Below are 20871 nucleotides of genomic sequence, written 5' to 3'. Positions count from 1 at the left end.
CTTATTTTGCACCAGTGGAATATCACCAGCATTTAAAAAAGCACAGAATTCAAATAAAACACCTTTTATTTAACAAAGTCTTTTCAACATCAGTACACCTTAAATCAAGAGGCATAAGTTAACCTGTGTTTTACTTTATATAAAACACAACATCAAATGTTCAGTATGTTGTCCTCTAGGCAGGAAACTGGTGGTGAATGTCTTTTATTAGGTGCCCAAGGGGTCCTGTTGATGTTTTTCACCAAGCCAGTGAGTCCACTCTATGAATGAGGTGTGTTCTTTAAGCATCTTCTCTGTCCTATTCCCTCTTATAGTCTCCATACGCTTGTTTTGTATGTCAGCCAAGCTCTTTCAATGTGTTGTGAATGAGCTCCACTACAAACTACTGGGAATGGTTCGCTGTAAAATGTTTGTAGCCCATCCACCTTATTCCTACGCCCCATGACGCTTTGTGTGAATTATGGGTGTAACTTCCGCTAAGCTGTAAACAGTCTCTATGAAGGCAATAATACGTTTTTTTTTTTTTTTAAAATGGGTACAATGAGATGACATTATTCTACTCACCCTTCAACCAATGAACATTAAAAGGACATTTAAAGTGTAAAAGCATCAACAAGGTACTTTCAACAGACCATGAAAAAGTATAATTCTTTCCACAGCAATAACGGACGGGTTAAACATAACTATAGTGATATATATCTGTATTATGTATGTCGTTGTCTTAATCAAAAATGTTCATTAATTTCATCATTGCATGATACTATTTCAGTGATTTCCATCATTGTGACAGATAATAAATTGTATTTACCTGTGAAAACAAACCTGGAAAGAGACGTGAGTCTTTGAGGAGAAAAACGAGAGATTCTTCGTGCATTCCAGTGAATTATTAATGGGATATCGTAAATTATATCAGGAGAACAGACCACAAATGTGCAGTATATGTTGTTCTTTTTCATACTATTACAGCTGAATGCAAATGGACAAAAGAAAATAATCACAAGGATAGAAAGCAGTGCCTGAAAAGAGCTTTTGCCATAGATTTTCTTGTTATAGTATGTCACGTTAAAATACCAAGCGTTAGAATAGTTTCGAATGTAGTTGTCGACGAGGTGATAGTGAGAGGACGTTGTCACAGGTCCATGAGGAAAAATGAGGAGGCTCATCACCTTCAGGTTTTTCTGATGTTCATGTTCTGCTGCGGTTGCAGTGACTTTGCAGTATCCCACAAAGTTCCATTGTGGTTCAGTGTGTTTCTCAGCCTGATGTCAATGATTTTGTAGCTCCAAACTCCAAAAATAACTTTACATTTAAAAAAGAGCAGGGTTGTTTGAGGAAAATAAAGACAGAAATATTATGTGTGATAAATCAAAATAATGCTGGTGTTCAAAGCTTATATGCATACTTTAATCCTTAAGTTTGTTCAGTTACAACAATGAAATGTAAAATTGTTGTGCAGCAAAAACTTATTTCATGTTTCTATTATCAGGTTACATTTCATGCTAAAGAGGTTCCTGTGGTAATGAATTGCATGTCATGTACCTGCTCCGCTGGGAAAGCACTGTGGCATTATTGTTTCAAAGTGCTCACTACAGTACCATGGGCTTCAAGACAGTGCCATTCGAAACAAAAGATTCGAAGCAGTGGTTTGAAATCGCCCATCACTAGATATTGTTGAATAAAGTCGTTATTTTGTTTTTTTTGGCACACAAAAAGTATTCTTGTCGCTTCATAACATTAAGGTTGAACCACTGTAGTCACATGAACTGTTTTAAATACATCTTTAGTAGCTTTCTGGGCATCTGAAAGTGTTAATTATCTTGCTGTCAATGGAGGCCTCACTGAGCCATCGGATTTCATCAAAAATATCTTAATTTGTGTTCTGAAGATGAACGAAGGTCTTACGGGTGTGGAACGACACGAGGGTGAGTAATTAATGACATTATTTTCGGGTGAACTAACCCTTTAACAAAGGAAACACTTCAGATGGGTTTGTCCCCTTTGATATCAAGAGGTCCCTGATAGTTAGACAATATGCAACAGATGGCCCAAAGCTGACTGACTGAACCTACCATAGAAAAAGGAACAAGTCCATCCCAAATATGGTACTCCTTTACCCTGCGTGTGGCCTTCTCAACTAAAATTCTTAGACGGGTCTGGGTCTTCTGGATATCCTCCTTGCTAAGCTGGTTAGATTTCTTCAGTGGAGGGATGATTAGTGTTGCCCCCACCTCTGACAGCATCTTCTCAATTTGGAACCCCTTGTTAGCCATTACTCCATCTCCTGGTTGAAGTAACTGTAAGATCTGTGACTGTCGAGTTATTTCTATATCTGAGATGGAGACTGTGTACAATTTGGATACAAATGTAATAACCCCACATGGGGCAATGCCAATTTTATAGTTGGAAAAAGTTTCTGACTGTAGTAAGAGAGACGATGCTGTTTCACAATGGATCTCGGTGCAGTCTATTATCACTCTTACCTGAGGGCAGTAGAGCTTGAACTTGTCAGGCATTGTGGCCTGCACTTGCTCTCTTGTCATCCACAACGCTAGCGAGCCAAGAATCTGGTAAAGGTAGCTTGTCTACGTTAAGATGATGCGGCTAACTGTAGACAAGCTGACCTCGAAGATGGACGACAATGTTTTCTTCTGAAGCCCGGCTGCAACACAACAGAGAAACATCAATAGTTAATCAAAAAGCAAAAGTTTTCGCTGAGGGCTAGGTGTCTCTTGTGCTGTCCGCTGTGCCTTGGACAAGTACAAAAGCCTTGAAGCAGAGGGGTAAACTGACTCTTAAAACACAGTGAAAACCTCCTTTGAGCTGAACCTAGTGTAGTAACGAAAGTCCTCATCTGTGACACAGAACTTGAAAATCAGAGGCTGCTGCTGCTTAACTGTCAGCTGCTGGATTTCAAGCTCTAGTGACAAAACCTGAAGCTCCAACTCTCGGATTCTCTGTGCAGCACCATCCAGTTTACCGTAAAAGCATACACCTTACTGTGTATCATTCATTCATTTACTCAGTCTTCATTATTAGATTTGTTTGTTAGTGAGCTTGACAGTTATTTTGACAGTTATTTTTATTTTTATACTAGTTTTTATGAAATGAAGAGACTACATTAAGTTTACAATGTAATATCTGTTGTTGTTCTCAATCATCCAAATCATTATCATATCTTGTGGTATTATTCAGAGTAATTGAGCTTCCTGTAATACTTGAAATTTGTATAAGGATCAAAAACTTTTACATCTATATGTTATATTATAACAAATGGCAAATTTAATGGCAAGAGGATGATTCATTATCCTTTTTTTATATGGACTAATAAGCTGTTTAAAAACAATGTAAAACAGGCTCAATACTCAACCTCATTATATTTGTTTTTTTTCTTCATGTACTTCAAAAAAGCATAACTAACTGTAAAGCACAACAATTTTATAATGTAATAAATTATGATTTATTGTTAATTTTAATGTACTACCAGACTTAAAACTGTCCTACCTTTACCCCATTCATTCCAGGGGAATCTATATGGCACTGCTCCCTTTTTTATCCTGGTTCGTCCACTGGCTGATTTGTATGTATCCTCTGGGGCAAAGTGCTGGCTATATACGTAGGTGCTCCCACAAAGTATTTTAAAACTAGGTCCCTCATCTCTTCTGATCGCCCTAACCCAACTGGCACGTATTTCTGCATCCACTGGAAAGTTGGGGAAACTTGTTGTTTGAACAACAGGGAACACTACAATGGAATCTACAGGAAGACTGGGCCATGCTTGTTAGATGGGAAACTTTTGAAAGATGGACACAGGAAGAAAGGATGATGAATGATGAATCACATCAGCATATGGAAATTGTTTGACATTTAGCTTTGAATAAGAGGCAGTTACATAACATAACAGTGCTGGAATAGGTGAGCAATTATACATTAATATAAAGAGTTAACACTTGTTAGTAAACTTGTGGTAGCACAGGCTGAGAGACATGCATATTTGTCTTGTTGTTGCTAACATTAGCTAGCCTACTTTTCCCTCCAATGCTGTTACACGTTAAAGAACTGTAAACTGGAAATGATCATTAACATTATCAAAAGAATCAATATAGCCTTTAATAAAACATTAATTTTTTAAACTTTACCTTTACTGTTTCGTGCTGTTATTTAGCATGTTTCCTACCTTTTACTAAAGTATCCAGCTCGCGTAAGGCAAAGCGTAAGTAAACATGCACTGCTTTGCGGGAAGGCGGAACTTATATGACGTCATTGTGAAAAGGGCCTATTGCTCCTCTGTTGGTACTGCCAAAGTCCCTTTAAGACAAGTCACTTGACGGCCATCTTTGAAACACCTCTCAGGTATGCAAGAGCTGCTTCTATTTTTTTGAATGGGGAAACATCAAAATATGCCCCGTTCAGACTACACAATTTTAGCACGATTTTGGCACAATCTGCTTGTAAGCATTCAATTCAATTATTTATAACTAAAGGGGTAATTAAATTACAGTGAATATGAACCAAATCAACTGTAAATGATTTGGAATTAATATTTAACACTTCATCAATTATTCGTCCAGCAAAAAATTGAGGTTAAAGTATTTTACCAATTCTGGATAAAATATTATCCCGTGGCCAACGGTAATAATATTTTATTATGATTATATGAGCAAAAGTAGCCAGAATCTTTCAGTTTAAGGCAGTAATTTGATAAACACAACTGAAGGGATGGATTCTGGAATCCACTGCCGCTTCAATATATATCTTTTAAGTTATTAATCAACATTTATATTTCTGTTAAATTATTTGAATAACTTCTACAATGTATGTTAAAGGATCTATTTTCCTCTGTACCTCTCACTGAGAGAAAAGAACATGTTATCAGTATGTTTTGGGAAAGTTTCCTGCTCAGAGCAGAGCTCAGATCAACTTCAGCCTTGAAGAAGCTGTGAATCATGTGTATCCGTGTATGTGCGCTAAGTGTCCCTTTGTACTGGACAACTGGTTCTCTGCTTGAGACCAGCAGGCGCCATGCCATGACCCCAAAAGAACATCCAGTACCTTAATCCAGGGTCCCCTCATTAACATCGTGACGAAGGGAGATATGCTTCTTACTATCTGTCCACGTGTGGAAAATTACCATATCTGTCTATTTTTCTTAGCAAATCAGAATCATCCAACCTGAAGTAATGACGTAGTTAGTTGACTCTGTTAGAGTATAATTATTGTGGAAATGTAAATGTACACAGGGCGGCCTACGAACTCCTTGTGAGACTTGAAGCTGGCTTCTGCTGATGAAACTGCAAACTATTCTTCATTAAATTTTTCTTCAATTTATTATTTTTTTTTAAAACTTTGACTCCGGGTCTTTATTCAACATATCTGGTTTCAAGGGTCATAAACTGTTTATCCCCAACACAGCACAAGACACTTGTATGCCTGAAAAATCAAACAAGACTTTATTGAACTACTTCTATGATTACAGGAAACTAAGGCTATATAAACACACACACACACACACACACACACACACACACACACACACACACACACACTGTAGCGTCTGGACCAATCAGACACACAATTATTCATTATGTTTAATGAATTATCCAGAAACTCACTCTATCAAAGTTCTGGGAACCCATCCCCCTAAAACTGCAACTAGCATCCCAAACGTATCTAACACACAAGCAGAACTAGGTGTCCTGTTACAGGACACAGGAAAACTGATAAGAACTTTTACGATCTGAAAGAATTTTGCAGAGACTAGTGACTCTGACTTCATTCTTTCTAAGAAGGACAAACAAACCCTCTTAATCCTATATATTCTATATATAACCACTTGAGATATGTATAAACATGTATCCAATTTTCCCATCTCATGACTTTCCTTTTATAGGCTTTATTCTATGTATTAATTCTCTCTTTTGAACTATTTTGGTATTAATGTTTCAGAGTTGCAAATGTATAGTTAACTGAAATCACATGGGTAGCATGTTTGGTATCTACAGACTCCAACTTTTGTTTCCTATTTGGTAATTTATGTTACATGTTACTAACTCTGTGACACATTAGTATTATAAGAATCTAGAAGGTTCTTCTCTCATTCATCCAATCCAGTGTCTTATGCTAATATCCTGCCAAAGGCACAAAGACTCATAAAGTTCCCTCCGAGGGGACAACTCCTTATTGGCTCAAACACCTCAAGAGGGTGTGACATCTTCACCCTTTAAAATTACTGATCACAAGATCACAGTCTCTTTCTCTTTCTTCTCTTTCTTCTCTTCTCTTTTACTGACAAATGCTGATGTCAAGATGATGCTGTAGGCCTATTAGAAGCTTCTAAGGAGCCCCCAAGCTTGTGCCAGGCTTTGGCCTAGACCCTCTATTCACCAAAGATCCTCTGAATCCAACTGGTTCTCTTTCATCAAGACAATATCAGCAAAGATTCAACAGGAGCCTCCACAAATTGCATCAGGACAGTTTTAATTTAAATGGGCGAGACAGGCAAGTATCAAACTCAGTCTCATTATCTGATACATTGAGTATTCTTACCCCTTTTAAAGAAGGGCATGTTAGAACTAAACTGATGGTTTGCTCAAGGCTGCTGATCTGCAAAATTTCAGACAATGCTGTAATTTATTTCTTTCCTGTACTCTGTTTCAGCTCTCTCTTTCTCTCGGTAAACTGTATGCATGATTGTGTGTGAATGTTAGAGTAGTTAAGTGTTTAGTCTAGTTAATAAAGTCTTGTTCATGTCACACATCAACTTATCTGTGTTTCATGCTCATATACTGGAGTCCCTATTCATGCAGATCCTGACTACATGCTCTGAGTAGTACTGTAAAATAAGATTGTTATTTCCCATAACCTGGAAATGAACATTTCTTAGAATTAATAAACAATTAAAACACTGTGTGTTCATTGGACAACAGGTTAATTGAGTGTAATATAAATTTTATTACATTAAGTTAATTTTATTAACTGATCCAAATATTTATAATTAATTATAACTAGTTATGATTGATTATTCATAAATAATAAATAAATAAATAAATATAAATATTTTGAGCTAATTTGCTACAGCGCGCACACACACATTCACAGTTGATAGAGTGAGTTATGAAGAAAGTCCTAACTTCAGTACTAGTACAGTCTAAGATCGCACAACAAGAAAATCACAAAAGCAGAGCTGACTTGATTTTGCCTACTTAGAAGATTTTCACCAGTTTCCAGCAAGAGAGAGAATTTTGCTGGTACCGGCGTTCGTTTTGACAGCTGAAATAATCGGGTTGTTCCGTGGCTTGTATTATGCTGCGTTCACGCCACCTTGTATTTACCGGAATCTTGAAATGACAACACGTGACGTTATATTCAGAGCTGTTCACGTCCTTTTGGTCCTTGGACTGGGAATTATGCGTTTCCATGGCACCACTATCAACACCTAAATGAATCTACAGTGGTCAGGTGGTACAGCGGCCAAGTGGTACAATCTGGGAGCTTTCAGAAAACTCCCAGCTTACAAGCTGTAACTGCAATCTCTACGAGGACGTGAACACTTTTTAGTTAGAATCTCGTAACTACAGGAATTACGAGGCCGTGTGAACGCACCTTTTTATCTGAAAGGGGAATCCTGGCTTGGATTGGCTGTCTTTGAGGTGATGTCTTTTAGGGAAGCCCCGGTCGTCCTGGTGATTGGTTGGTTGCGAGCATGGGAGCTTCGAGAGGACACGCTGGAAGCTCTTCTGAGAGTCTGCTGCTTGAGCGGCTCTTGGCTTTGGAGATTTTGGTCATGAAGCTTCAAGTGAGTGTTTCAGAGTTCTGGATGACTTGTTTAGACCGTAACGGGCCATTTGGTGAAACAACAAGCCACAACTGTTGGGTAAAACCATCAGCAATGAGCTGTTTGGACATCATAATTTTAAGGAGAAGATTTTGGTTACGTCCTCCGACGCGATTCTCCAATGAGACGCTGCTACGGAGCTCAGACACGCCCCGTACTGTTTCTCCTTTGTTCATTGATTGCATTATGTGACATTCGTGAAACTTTTGCCTGTTTTGATTAATAACTTTATAAAGTTTCCTAATATCTCCCTGATGCAGAATTTCAACATCTCATGCACACCGTGTTATTATGAATAATATGAGCTTTAATTCCAGCTCAAACATGACACATCTCTTACACACTTATTAATAACCAGACCTAATAAAACAATGATTTCAATAATGCATAGAGGAAAACAAACATATAATGCATCAAATATGACATGTTAGTAATCACATCATACCGTGTATTATTCTGAATATAGTTAACCCTTTAAATGTCTCAATGATTTTGGGATCCTTTAGAATGTTGTACAGTGTACACAATGTACAGTGCGGTTCATGGTCTGTAAGAAATAGAAGATAGTTGAAGAGTTGACGTCAGAAGTGACCGGGTCGGAGGGGTCACTAGTCATGCGATGTCTGTGTGGATCCATTGTGCTTTTAGGTCGGTTAATTAATGTTCCTGTGGATTGCGCTGTATGGCTGTTTCCTGTTTCAATTTTGTTGATACAAAAGGTCTTGTGAGAGGATCGATGAAACTTAATGTGATCAGGACAACAAGACTCCACGTGATAGGCGCTGATTAATTTCTGATGGGCGGAAAAGGCTCAGAACAGATGTTCTCTTTTCTTGAGTCATGTTATCACTTCTCTTAACGCTGATTGAGTTGGGAAACAATTGAACAATTGTTGCATCGTTTGTTGTGTGTTTGTTGCCTGAGGGTTTAAGAATTAAGTCAGGAAAGGGTCCAGACAATTCATTGTTCATTTTTCACAAATTATTGTTCAGTTATAGTTGTTTGGTGGGCCTGTTCAATGAGGTCCTACATGCTTGATGTAGGGTGTCGTGGAGATTCATAAACAACAATGGGTGTCCGGATGCAAGATTCAATCGTTTCGCCTCGTGTACTGTGTCATAGTGGACGACAACCGATGCTGCGTCTGCAATACTGCACTATGTCACGACAGAAAGACTAACATGTTTGATTTTTTTTCCGGTCATCCACAACGAGTTCTGTTAGTGCCATTAGAAGCACAGAAGCGCCTCCGTACATGCTTTCAAACATGCCCGAATTTTTTAGGAGTAAAAATCTCATAATCTGACACAATGACAATAGTAACCGACAAAAATATTGTGTAGTCTGAACCTGGCTTTAGTGAGCCGCTGAAACCAAAATGCAAGACAGCAGATGTATCACACAAGTCAAGTCTGTGTGACTGACAGCTTAGTTTGTTCTGCTGTGTTTGTTGTGCTTAGCCTTGAGAGAGAGAGAGAGAAAAAAAGAATTTAATGTTATAAATTTCAGATACTCAGAAGTAATTAAGTCCTGTTAAACAATGACAGTGATGTGCAAACTCCATTCACATTGGTGTAGAAAGTTTTCTCTTGGAAATTGCTAGTAAACTTCACAATTAATTACAAATGAATGACAAGTAACATTGATGAATTACCCTTTAAGCCCGAAGTGTACCACCGTGATGCAAGCCCTCTCAGGTCTAATTTCATGACATTCAGTTTCTTGAACCTCTCTGTAGTCTTGCAAAAGGGTTGTAGGGTTGCAAAAAATAAACACTGCCAGACCAATTCTGTCCAAAAAGCATCCTACTGATGCTGAATGTTCTGCTGTTTGCAAATTCTTGCAGGAATACATGCAAGGTGCATTTGCAGGTCTCCATAAATTGTATGTATCTTCAATGATCATGTGTCTCTACTGCTTGTACTTTAAGCTCATGAAAAATCAATAACACATGAACTTAAATATTATAGTGATATAAATAGTTATTTTATAATACCTGCTCCTTTTTTTTTTAAATCAAATCTTAAATCTGTTAAAAAAAAAGCATCCCCCTGGCTAGTGATGGGGAGTCGACTCCAAAAGAGTCGATTTCTCGACTCTGAATAGCCCCAGAGTCGGGGTCGACTCCAGCACAGGAATCGACTCTCGGTGTCGACTCTGTTGCTGTGTCCGGAATCGCTCGCTTGTTTACTGATTCTTGAATCCATAGCCTACATAATGCATGGCAGTTAAGTGCATAATGTCTATGGTTAAGTGCACTAAGCAAGGAGTGAACGAAATGAAGCGAGGAATTCGGACACTGAAGAATCACGTCAGAGAGCTGTCGCAGAAACTTTGTCACAAACATTTATGTAGCTTACTTTAGAAATAGATAACAGTCATAGTGAGTTTAGTTTGTAATTATACATACCTCCGTGTCAGCGTTAGTAGGCTTATTGATGGTAGCTTATATTATTGCAATAAATATAGATTTGATTTTCCATAGTTAACCGTGTTCATTAAACAAACATACATAAAAATAATTTTAAAAAACTCACATCAACAATAAACACATTAATAAGTGTACATTATTGTATGCATTTTTTATGTATTGTATTAATTTTAGTATCCTTAACTCTCGTGTCCAAGCACTTTTAAGACAATGATCATGTGTGTTTAGCGCCATTCCCCGACCATTATAATGAGATGAATTTATTAAAGAATCCCTGACATAATATTTGACCACATATGTTTTTCGTGACTTTTCTCTCTGTAAAATTAGGTATCGGCAATTAGCAACATTGATAAGCTACTCATCAAGTCATCTCTAAATTGGACTAATTTGGACAGTCTCGCTAAACGTGTGTTGTATTAATGAGGGAATTTTAAGGCTTTGCGTTGGGGAAAAATAAATTAAGTGTTTAAGGACTGCCATCTTGGCTTATTTATGATGTACAGATGTTCATTTCATCGACTCCAATAGTGGGAGTCGGTGTCAACTCCAAAAAACCTGGAATCGAACCCCCATACCCCTGGCCCACCTGGAATATCACTTGGCCCAACTTTCATCTCATATCTGCTGGAGCGGGGCCTGATGTTAGTTCAATTTTAAAAGTGTCTTCAATTTTTTATTTACTGTTGTAATTTTTTATTTAAAATTGTATCTGTTTTAAAACATTAAACTTGTAATATTTGTGTATTAAGAAAAAAATAAAATAAATTCCTTGCTACGAGCACTTTACTGATGAAACTAAATTGACACAGTACTTACTGTTGTACTCATCTTGATTTGATTGCTTCTAGTATTCTCATTTGTAAGTCACTTTGGAGAAAAGCATCTGCTAAATGACTAAATGTAAATGTAATATTATTAATGCAATTGTGATATTTTGTTTGTTGAATATACTAGATTAATGATTGTATCATTTTATTAAATAGTTTATTAATGATGGTTACTTACAGATGTGGTACTTACAGAAAGTGTGTACACAAATATTATAGAGTAATTCATAAATATATTCTCTTTTGCACTCTGAATATGGACATTAATTCTTGAAAATAAGGATTTTGAGACCACAAGGATTGTTATAAACTTTTTACTTCACACTGGACTTTATAAGAGGATTTAATATATAAGATGGAGTTCATCAGTTGACCCGAGGAGGGCAGCAATACGCCTTTGAAGCGTCTAAGCTGCCGCAAATCACACAAGAAGAAGAAGATGAAGACTATGGACATTGAGAAAGGACTCTTACATTTTTACATGGACGATCTGAGCAGAGACTTTTATTTTTGATACGAAAAGATTGCGTGTGATACAGCTGGCATGAACAGACGTGATTCCCGATTCTCTTGTTTGTTTCCTGTATTCTCAGGTAAAAAACATGAACGTTTAGGGAAACTTGTTCAAATATCTTAACATCTGTTTAATTGCAATGTACAGTGCGGTCTGTTTGTGAGTTAATTTGAAAATCTGATCTTTTATTTCTAAAAGTGTCATTTGAGCATTAACATGGCTAAAGTCCTGTAAACTTATGTGAACTTTATATTTGAGTCTAATATGTTGTTATTTAGTAGTCTGAGCGGCACATGCAGCTAGTATGCATTTTATGAAAAAACTAAAGGTTAAAACAAATGTTTTAAAATGTGAAACAGAGTTTAATCATGCATGCAATCTAAGTAAGTTAATGCTAGATTTTACTGTATTGATCAATGAAAAAGCATGAAAGGTTGTTGAACATTTGAACGGATTAAATAAGAAAGACAAGCTGAAAAAACTGAAAGAAAGAGACAAACAATGAAAAGGACAATGAAATTTTAATAAAATTAAAGGATATGTAACGTTACACAGAAGAAAACCCTACTACTATTATTAGTGTAGCATGGAGACTGCCCTTATGCTCAATGTTTCTCTTTGGTTCAATGAAAAAACTGACTAAATTGACCAAAATATTCGTCTTCAAAAGCATTTATTTATTGCAATATTTTTGAGCTAAATCCTACACACAACAGTAAATCTATAGGGTTTATGCACAATCTAACTTCTGTATTCTGTAAAACCGATCAGATCGCTTCTGGTTTAGGTCTTTTGTACCTGCTTCATAAAAAAATTATCTGTTTTATTCAAATTAACTTAAAAGGAGCGAGCAAAGATTAGCATAACTGATGTTCCCTGCATATGCAGATTGATATTTAAAAGCTTTTTTTAATTTTTCTTCTTCACACTAACGTTTAGATATTTAATGGAATAAAACACCTATAACAATGTGAACTGATTACCTTAAAAGTCCATAGTTATGCCGTCAGTTCATAGCACTGTTAACACTTTCTCTGACAAGCGGATGCAATGAGACAAGGTTTCCGGTTTGGTCATGTGAAGTTCAACATATACCCTATTAGCCTTATTATAGTTCACATATACGCTTATTACAGTGTTAGTTGTAGTTGGTGTGACTCATTAATTCCTTGACCACCCACAAAATGTCGCAGTTAATTAATCATGAAGGCTGTGCTACACTGGGTGTTTCTGTTGCATGGAACTGTTGCAACTTGCAAAAAATGAAAACAAATTTACACTAGCGTTGCACCAGCTTAAAGTGCCCTGCTTGTCAGAGACACAGAGGTTACTACTTTACACACTAGATTAACTATGACAGAAGGATCAAACAGCAAAGCTTTATTTCCACTAAAGAACCCCCACACCATTTAAAAAAAAAAAAAAAAAAGTAAAAAAGCCACCACTTATGGTAATTTTCACAATTTCATGGCCCCCACATTATTTTTATGTTTGAATATTAGAGATGTAACAATATCAAAATCTCACGATACTATAATACCTTGATATAAAGTCCACGATACAATATTTATTGCGATATTTAAAAAAAAAAAAAAAAAGGGAAAAGAAAGACAAATGAAGACATTGAAAAATTACAGTGGCTACGTTTACATGCACCAATTTTCGTCAATCCGAATTAATTGAATCCAATTGCAGATCTGTTTAAATGTACTCTAAACATTGTAATCTGATTCAAATATCAGTTTATATGTGTTTTATATACATTCCGATCAAATCTTTTGCGCACGCGCTCTGCGTGTGTGACGTCATATCAATCACACTTGCGGTAACCCGGGTTGCGTCAACAGACGATCATGTATCGACGATAGTCAGAGATATTGTCAAAAGCATTAAATCTTGGCAATATTAAGAGGATTTGGTATTTCCAATTAATGTAGGCCTGTTATTCTTCTAAATTATTATTATAACTATTAGGTTCAGCTTCTTTTATTATTAAAATAATATTATACTACGTGCTGTGAGGATAATAAAAGATTAGCCTATTAGCTATCTTTGAACATGTTTTAAACATTTTTTTAGGTCTAATATACAATGATTTATATGCCTATAGCTAATTAAAATTATTAAGAGTGTAAGCTATAATATTTCCTAACACTGCAGTGTGCAGTCATCAATGAGAATTAAGCGCAGCTTTACTTAAAGCGGCGACTTAAAAAAAAAAAAAAAAAAAAAAAAACCTGTTTAACACAAAATACTATTATTCTCATTTGCTTCACAAGCCTATATGTACTGCCACAAGATAAATAATTGAATAAATTAAGACGGTTATATACTGTAACAGTTATTAGCATATTATATTGAAATCGTCTCTGAGTTCCATCACTTTTTAATTTCACTTTGAATACTGACAGAGGTTGAGACTTTTTCACCAGCATAACTCTTGCGCAAAGTTTACATTGGCTCCCCTTTTTGTTTTAAAATGGTAAGATTTTCAATATTGTGATGAAGGGATACATATTTTTTGCTGTTGGATCGGATTAGAAAAGGAATAAACCACCCCTTCCAATCCGATCGAAATTTTATTTGGATCGAGCTCAATCGGATCGATTAAGATGTTTACATGAACGTTTTTGAATCCGATTGAGCCGTCAATCCGAATACAAATGGATTATTTGGGTACATGTAAACGTAGCCAATGATGTACAAAATTAACCATGTCATATGCTGTCCTCTTTTCTTTATCCTGTAATCATAACTGTTGCTTAGAAGTATGAGGTAGTATGAGATTAGTTAAATGACCTAAAACTCCCTTTTCTAAAATAAAATAATTGCACCAGCTGGACCTTGACAAAGGTAACATCTATTATTTTTTCTAACATTCTCAAGAGTTGTTTTTGTTAACATTTGTTAATGCACGGTGAAGTAAAATGAACAAACTATGAACAGTTGTATTTTTCTTAACAAACATTTACAAAGATTAAAAAATTCAGTAAAAATGTATTTATCATGATTAGTTCATGTTAGTTAATAGATTACAATAAGGTTCGTTTGTTAACATTAGTTAAAGTGTTACCACAAATTCAACACAAATAAGATGCTTGAACACATGTAAGATCCAGACAGGTGAAATAATTTTATGTGCAATATTTTTGTAAACTGGATTCATACAGACTTCATTTCTAAAATAATGATTCAGTGATAGATTTTTAACAGTAATTTGTTGCCACCTAGTGCTGTAACAATGCAAGAAGGGGGAAGAAGGGAAAAAGAGGAAAAAAAGAGAAGAAAGGGATTTTTATGCCTCTCTCCACCAGAATTAATGTTTTTGAAGGTCTATGTCTAAAATAAATTATTTTAATATTCTTTTTTCTGTTTTCCTGTACATTTATATGGTTGAAAGGTTGATTACAAGGTTGTCAGTTCAAATCCCACTGTTGCCAGAAATTAAGGTTGTTGCTTTATGATGTAAATTAGTGTGTTTTATCAGTAAAAATCACATAAATGGTGTCCATATTACTGGAATCATTTCTGGTATGCCATTTTGAAATATAAATGAACATTGTATTAATGATATACTACTGATTCTTGATATTTACAATTCTGAGTTTGTGCACTTTCCGTTGTAAATATATTTCTGCTCCAGTTGTTTTCTAAAAAATATATTAATAGTCAATCCATTCGTTTTTGAAAGTATCCTGACATTACATTTTTCACAAGTGCCTATACTATGCTGTGATATGATATATGCCTATACTAAATAGCAAAGCAAAACACACAAAGAGATAGTTATTTAATCATGACCAAACTTTTATTGTCAATCAGCCATGGGCAATCATTCATTAATTGCTTGATTCTTTCATATTTTAATTGTTTTAGTCATTATTTTGCATGTGCAACAGGACAGAAAACAGAACTATACACATAAATAAAACTTAAAAAAATGCCCAAGGCTCTTGTGCATTCTTTTCGAGTGCAAAAGAACAAAATAAGACAGAACTATACACATAAATAAAACTCTCCAGTGTCCATGGCTCTCATTAAGTCTTTGCAGAAAAAGAAAAGACCTATAAACATAAATAAGAAGGTTTTTTTTCTTTCTTTTTTTATTTTTTATTTCCTCCAGCCACTGCCTCTTTGTAACTGTCTCTACAGATGGGCAGTAAACAACACCCTTGTACTGACTATGCCCAGACTCAGCTGTCCTGAACTGCCCACATTTCTTGCAGATGGGGGGCGCACATTGGCAGGGAGTAGAGGGTCAGCCGCCACAGACAACTGGCTAGGCAGATGCAGCCCTTGCATCAGTACTGCACTGTCCTGTCTTTTTACCCTCCTGTTGTGCCACTGAACCAAGGGGGTGTGGCTCACGTCCACCAGCTGCAGGGTGGTCTGCTGCATAACAGTCGCATTGGCCAGAATGCGCTGCCTGATTTTCCTGTAGTCCCCAGGATGAGGTCCCATCTGGACACTGTGCCAGTCCCCTTCTTCTTGGGACTCTTATGAATGGCACAGAGCCTGACAAAAATTGTCTCACCTAAGCAGAAAGAGCATATGATAAACAGCAAATGAGAAAACAAAACATGTGCAAATGTTAATGTATGACAGGTCAAAGGGAGAAAGTTGAATGTTCCTGACCTGCTGGTTGGTGAGGGCCAGAGAGGGCTGAATCCTAAGCTCCATGAGATAATCCGCCTGTCCATACCTGGCATACCAGAGCTATCCAAAGCCTGAAAAAAAAAAAAAAAAAAAAAAAAAAAGACTGTGAAGTGGGACAAAACACAAATACATATATACATATTCCTTGCTGCCTTTTTGTTTACCAGCGTTAAACTGTTAAAAATCTACAGGTCAGCCAGATTCTATGGGTTTTTCCTAACATAACAGTATGCATTTACAGTTACAATACAAATTAAAAAAAAAAAAATTACATAAAACATAATTACATAACCACAGTGAATAACTCTACATGGCAAATTAAATTTTATGTGCATGTCTTACAAATCATAAATCTGCATTTAGATTTCAGAAGAATCATTTTGACATTTGTAATACAAATGTTGCCTTGTCCGTCAACTGATATACACTACTGTAATAAAGTAGCAAATGTAATAATGTAGCAAATAAAAATCTTCTTTTAAAACACAAAACAAAAAACTATTTAAATATTAAGGATGTTTTGGAATGGGTACATTGCAGCAAAATATTAAAATGCTGACTTGTTAGGTAATGTTTTCTCAGTAAAATCAGATGATTTCCTGTTAGTTCAATAGAATGTGAGGTAATACTAGGGAATACCAATATGATGGTGCGGTGGCTTCATTTATTTATGACGTCATGAGCAATCTAGTCATTGATATATATCTGATTTTGTAACAATATATTTACATACCATAGACGACTCGGAAGATGCTGAGGTACCTGGCGTGGAGAAGGCAGCAGGCTGGGTGGAGACATCAGTCATTGTTGAGGCAACAGCCTGGGAGGAGGGAGCAGCCAGGGCAGCAGCCATGGTGGAGGAGGCAGCAGTCTGGGCGGGGGGGGCAACAGCTAGGCTTGAGGCAGCAGGCTGGGTGGAGGAGAGAGACTCAAAGGAGGGCAGAAAGTGGGATGAGTCAGAGAAGCTTGGGTCATCGGTAAGACTTGACACAGTAAATATACATGTAATATCATGTGTTTCATCTTCCCCAAAGCTCTCGTCATCTTCATCCTCGCCTTCATCCACATCCTCCAGCATGTTCTCTGTCTCTTCTGAGCCGGGGTCCACTACCAGGGGCTGTCCAGTCTGATTCAGGAGGTAGTCAACACCAGGCAGCTCTCCTATGAAAAAGAAAAAAAAAAACATAAAAAAACCCCGCAATGACACACACAATCAGGACCGGTCAAAAGTTTAGAAACATTAATATTTATTTTTATTTTTTTTAATTTTTTTTTGTGCATCAAGCCTGCATTTATTTGATCAAAAATACAGAAAAGAACAGTAATACTGTGAAATGTTATTGCAATATTTAAAATAATGGTTTCTATTTTAATATACTTTATAACTTATTATATGATGCAAAGCTGAATTTATCATCATCATTACTCCAGTCTTCAGTGTCACATGATCCTTCAGAAATCATTCTAATATGCTGATTTATTATCAATGTTGGAAACAGTTGTGCTGCTTAATGTTTTTTATAACCTGTGATGCTTTTTTCAGGATTCACTGATAAATAAAAACTTAAAAAAGAACAGCATTTCACTTAAAATAGAAATATTTTGTAACAATAAACAGTACAGTTCAAATATTTTGGGTCAGTAATTTTTTATACTACTTTTATTCATTAAGGATGTGTTAAATTGATAAAAAGTGATATTGAAGACTTATATTGTTAGAAACATTTTCTTTTTTTAATAAATGCTGTTCTTTTTATTCATCGATGGGAAAACAAAAAAATGAAAAAGGTATCACAGCTTCCAAAAAATATCAGTATCAGTATAAAATCAGCATATTAGAATGATTTCTGAAGGATCATGTGACTCTGAAAACTGGAGTAATGGCTGATGAAAATTCAGCGTTGCATCACAGAAATAAATTCTACTTTAAAAGCATATTAAAATAGACAAAAAAACAACATAATTTTAAATTGTAATATTTAATAAAAGTGAATAATAAAAGTAAAGACTCAATGTTTAGTTCTAACATTGAAAACCCACAAACCAAAAGTATTATGCAGCCAGATAAGGGTAAGACATACCAGTATATTTGGCAGGTGGCCTGAAAGTTGGCACAAAAGGCCGACCAAACACCTTCAGGCTGTTGGTGTTGACGCAGTGGGCCATATCCTTAGTAGGTGAAAAGGGACGCTGGCTTGCTGGTCACTGCTGCAGTCCCCCGATCCTGATTCCACCTGTTCAGGCCTTCCAGGAGGTAGAGCTGGAAATTCAGTGCTTTGGCACTGGTTCCTAGAAGAAGAACAAGACATTTATACCAATAAAAAAAGACTTGCCATTCAGTCTGAATAATGCATAGAAATTATTTTAAAATATAGAAAAAATTAATTATTATTTAAAACATCATACATGTGAGACACCAACCTGGAATGAACCTGTTCAGGTGGCAATGAAAAGATTCCAGGTATGTGGACCCTCTGGCAAACCAATACCTGGTCAGGATGACCCCTGACTTTTTGGTGGTGCCTACTTCTGTGTACAGTGGCACTCCTGGCAAGTCCTGTATGCACTTGACATGATGTTTCTGCACACACCAGATGTGCTCCATGCGCACCTCGTCCAGGAGTGGCACACCCATAAGGTCCCTCCCATTTGCCCCTCCCAGCTCCTGCAGAAGCCTCTCAATGAGGCGTATGGTGGCCTCCTCACCGCATGTCCTCCTGCGGCAGTAAAGGCTGAGGTCCTTATTACTGATGCTCCTGTCCACCAGGAGTTCGGTAATAGCTGGCACACCCTCATCCATCAGCTGCAGTCTTTTTGCCTGCCGCAACAGGCTGTGGTCCCCAGCATCTCACTCAAAGATGCAGGCAGACAGGCATCCCATAAAGGTGGGGTAAAGGGGATGGGCGTCGGTGGTGCAGCCCAAGGCCAGCCTTCTCATGAAGTGCCAGATGTCCAGAAGTATGTTGAGGTCTGGCCATTGCCCAAACCTGGTCTGCAGCTTGCTGGTTGCCTCCTCACTTACGCAACAGCCACAGTCCACATACAACAGAACTGGGGGTGGAACGGCTGCCTGGCGGTAACGCTTCATGACACCAGCCACCATCCTGTCCAGTCCTGGCCCCTCCTGCACTGACAGGACACTGGTCAGTATCTGGCCGACCTCGTTTCCAATGGAGGTTGCCCAGACTGCTGTCCCCCGTCCATGACCAGCCAGCTTCTTTGTGATCTGAAATTTACAAATGTAACGACACATTCATGATGTAAGGTTATCACTGACAACAACATTAGTTTTTCTCAGTAGCTTTGACACATTTTTCGAAACAGTCTTAACGTTCTCTAAACTTTAAGTGCAATTGTCACAACTGTTTGCTGGAACATCACAACTCTATTGCATGCCTGCAAAATTTAGTAACTCACCCAGGACATTTAATTCATGCTTCAAAACCTAGTTATTGTGTCAGTAAATTAACAAAAAAGGTGTTTTTGTGATTGTGTGAGTCACACTGATCAAAATGTTTAGATGTTTTTTTCACCACAGAAATATTTGTTATAAACAAATTTCATGGATTTTTTGTTGTTGTTGTTGTTGACTAACTGCTTTCTATTCCATACAAGAATGTCAGTTTTGTTTGTGTATCACACTGAACATTTTAAATACAGATTCAGACAGTAGGTACAAAGTCAATAAAAGTCAATACTCTAGGACACACAAAAAACCCAAACATCAGTATTTATACATTACATATATTTTTGCATAAATGTGTTACATGTAAACATGTCAAAATTCTCAGTTGCTTATTCATCTGAATTTAATGTTTTGAGAAAAAAAAATGAGAATAGAAGCCAAAGCGATAAAAATGTCTATTTTACAGCAGCCCATATAAGAACATGTAAGTCTATTACAGAGTCAGATTATTTATTACTGTAACACCGTTCACGTTCGTTTATGGGAAGGAAGAGGACAGGGATGGCGAACAACTGCTGACTGAGCTTTTATTGAAACGAATGTTCAACAGAAAGGCCGTGCAGACGCACGATAACAGCAACACAAATAATCCACAAAGGGCTTCACTCCAGGTTCGGTAAACACAATCCACAAAGGGCTTCACTCCAAGTAGTTCGTTGGGTCTCAGTCAGCAGTTCCCCTCTCTCTCACACACTCCTGCTTCTCACGGCGTCTTATCCTGTCTCCGCGCCAATCACTAGAACGAGAAACAGGTGTTCGTGATTTGTATCCAACCCACTCACTTACCAAGCGTCTCCCGCTATTCTCTCCGGTTGCAGACCTCGCTGAACCACTCCCCCCTCGCCACATACCCCCACCGCCCGACTCAGGCCGGGGAGCCGTCCGGCCTGCAGCCCCCCCCCCCCCATTTCTGGAGAGGAAATCGGCCACAGCCATCCGAACACCCGGCCTGTGGACCACCTTGAACTTAAAAGGCTGTAGAGCCAGATACCAACGAGTGATCCGCGCGTTGGTATCCTTCATGCGGTGGAGCCACTGCAGGGGAGCGTGGTCCGAACAGAGAGTGAATTCCCGTCCCAGGAGATAATAGCGGAGGGTGAGGACGGCCCACCTAATAGCCAAACACTCTTTTTCCACGGTGCT

General features: G+C 37.3%; 2 long non-coding RNA genes across 2 annotated transcripts; one reads left to right on the top strand and one right to left on the bottom strand.

Annotated features, from left to right (window-relative positions):
• Positions 1–11397: 11397 nt before the first annotated feature.
• On the top strand, positions 11398–16753 carry LOC125269768. Its single transcript, XR_007185189.1, has 2 exons — positions 11398–11685; positions 15730–16753. It is a non-coding gene; the product is annotated as an uncharacterized LOC125269768 (long non-coding RNA).
• Positions 16014–17132, bottom strand: LOC125269769. The gene is made up of 3 exons (XR_007185190.1): positions 16996–17132; positions 16242–16333; positions 16014–16140 (listed from the first exon to the last, which is right to left on the bottom strand). It is a non-coding gene; the product is annotated as an uncharacterized LOC125269769 (long non-coding RNA).
• Positions 17133–20871: the final 3739 nt, after the last annotated feature.

This window comes from Megalobrama amblycephala, linkage group LG6 (assembly GCF_018812025.1).
Source record: "Megalobrama amblycephala isolate DHTTF-2021 linkage group LG6, ASM1881202v1, whole genome shotgun sequence".
NCBI lineage: Eukaryota > Metazoa > Chordata > Actinopteri > Cypriniformes > Xenocyprididae > Megalobrama > Megalobrama amblycephala.
Note: the sequence above shows the minus strand (reverse complement) of the source record. Positions and strands in the feature narration are given on the sequence as shown.